Source organism: Sinocyclocheilus anshuiensis, unplaced genomic scaffold (genome assembly GCF_001515605.1).
Source record: "Sinocyclocheilus anshuiensis isolate Anshui unplaced genomic scaffold, SAMN03320099.WGS_v1.1 scaffold154, whole genome shotgun sequence".
NCBI classification, from domain to species: Eukaryota; Metazoa; Chordata; class Actinopteri; order Cypriniformes; family Cyprinidae; genus Sinocyclocheilus; species Sinocyclocheilus anshuiensis.
In genome coordinates this window covers 2,121,984-2,124,869 of record NW_015546101.1, presented here as the reverse complement: position 1 = coordinate 2,124,869, position 2,886 = coordinate 2,121,984, and positions in this window count along the sequence as shown.

The window sequence follows — 2,886 nt, the reverse complement described above, 5'->3', positions numbered from 1 at the left end:
GAGATTTGGGGGGGGGGGGGTTGAGAAGCAGATGCAATTTATCAAAAACAAAAAGAAACTTTGACATGTTTGAGTCACAAAGTATTTAAAGCCTCTGTGCTGATTCATGCCAGGCTGACCAAACCAAACCAATTCAAAAAGGGCTTTTTTCTTTTCTCTTTTTCTTTTCAACGGTCCTTTCATTAAGGGATTATGAGAAACTCACTAGAGAACAGGAGACCTGCTTCTTGTTTTGTTTGAGAATGTGTATTAGGTTTATAAATCTTGGCCAGTTGGAGGCAGCACTGGCTTCAGTCTATGCATTTCAAACCCTGAACTCATGGTACTTTACTGTAAGGCCACTGTTCCTGAGACCATTTTGCATCATTTCTGGGAAAATGACGATTAATGAACCAGCACAAGTTTAAAACATGATATTGATGGCTATCTGTAACATTGGCAATTTCTATTTGTTGCATTTATCTAGTATTTCCAAACCTGTAAATAAAAAAGATTCTATTATGTATGCCTTTTTATTTACATTATACATTATAATATGAATTATTTAATCAATATAAAGTATTTAAATTATTTATTTAATTTGTATTATAATGTATACATAAAATAATTCATATTATAATTAATTGCATTTATCAAGTATTTCCAAAAAGCATAAATAATATAAAATATAATATTTATTAAAAAGCACATAAATTATCTAATTATATTTTCTAAGAAATAGAACCTTTTTATTTATATTAATTACATAATTCATATTATATTATATTGCATCTATCTTGTATTTCCAAAAAAAAAAGATCCGAAATCAATATTTGAGCAAGTACATAACCAGCCAGTTACTTTAGCCCGATTCACAACGGTTATCTTATAATAATGTTTTCTACATTATTTGAGTGGTACGGGTAGGTTTTCGCGGGAAATTCAAGCATGGCACTGCGTCATTACGTCACGTCTGTAAACATAAAGAAGTTGTCCCGGCTACTAGGCTATCACATGTGAGGATCCTGTAGGTGGCAGATCGTTTATTGCCTTTTCTTACAGCAGCCAGAATAATTAAATGTATCATTTTGATGGCGGATTGTAATCCATAAAGGATTTTGTGTTTATGAAACACATGTGAATAAAATTAAATTATATTCCTAGAAAAGGTTCTATATTTTGTCCTACGAATGAAATTTAGAATGTGCCTAAGCACAAGAAAATCTGTATTTATCAAACGTGCGCACGCAGTTCTTGCGCACATGAGTAAGCAATCATTGTTGATAAATCCCACATGTGCGTAAGTAGTATGCTCGTTCACGTTCGTGGTCATTTGCATTCGGAAACGCCTCCAATGAACCATATATGGTGACAACACCTCCCTTTATAAATCACGTGAATGTATGTGTCCTCACCGAAATCATGGCAAAGAAAGCGGTACCGACGATCAGCGCGGTCTTTGAAAAATCATTGTTTGCCAAGTCTTCCAATAACGCAAGATAAGGCATTGCACTGAGACAAACATTTGTCACAGCTGTGTTTTATAGGGTTTGACACCAATTACGCAAATTGTCTGTTTAAAACCAGACAAATTATAAATTGAGTGTTTTATAATTAAAGGAAACACAGGACATATGTGGATTGCTTAATGCATACTGTGACACTCTTAAATGCTTTTTAAGTGTACTGTCGCTATTCTACCACTAGATACTCTGCGTAAGCATGCTCAGAGGTGTGCTTATATTTACACACATTTCTACGTATAAGTACAAGTTGGTAGATCCCACACTTTGCGTGAAACTGTTCTTACGAACTCATTACGCACACATCTGTGCGTACGCACTGTTGATAAATGAGGCCCCTGGAATGTCAGTATTTATTTCTGGGACTGAAATTCACACAGCATCCACAAGGGGGTGGAGTTACTTTACAATAGTACAGTAGATGGTTATGAGATGCATGCTTGCATTTAAAAACTCAGCTGCAATTCCAGGTTTTCAAACAGAGATGGCGACAAAGAGGCAAAACTTACGGACTGCAGCTTTAAGTACAAACACACACATACACACACATATATTAATAATAGAAAGACTTTATTATATATTATTATAATGTATATTCTTCATGTCATATCATTTGCCAAATGAAAAGACGTTTTTATATTCACTGAAATTTAACAGCTGATTGAACAGTTTATTCTTATTTAAGACCAATTTATAGGGTTTGACACCAGTTACGCAACTTGTCTGTTTAAAACTAGACAAATGATAAATTGAATGTTTTATAATTAAAGGAAACACAGGACATATGTGGATGTGTGGATAATGCATACTGTGACACACTTAAATGCTTTTTATGTATAGTGTCACTATTCTACCACTAGATTCTCTGAGTAAGAATGCTCAGAGGTGTGCTTATATTTACACACATTTCTACGTATAAGTACAAGTTGGTAGATCCCACACTTTGCGTGAAACTGTTCTTACGAACTCATTACGCACACATCTGTGCGTACGCACTGTTGATAAATGAGGCCCCTGGAGTTAGTAATCTGTACTTAATCTGTGTTTCAGAAAGACATTTTTTAAACCATGATTAACTATTCTAGAATAAGCCTACTCCTGTCTTAATTTAAACCCTGTCTGGGAAACTGCCCCATATACTTTGTTTTAGTAATGTTGTTGAGTGTTTGTGTCATTTTAGTAGTAGTATTATAGTATTTTTTTAAGATTTAGATTTTTTTTTTTATATTTTAATTTTAGTTGAACTTTTTAGTATTTTTGCATGTTTTTATCATTTTTATTAATGTTTGTAGTTGTATTTTTTTTTTTTTTTCATTTTTTTAAACAATTCTCTTTGACAAAAAACACTTTACTGTCTTTTTTGATCAATTTAAGTTTTGAATTA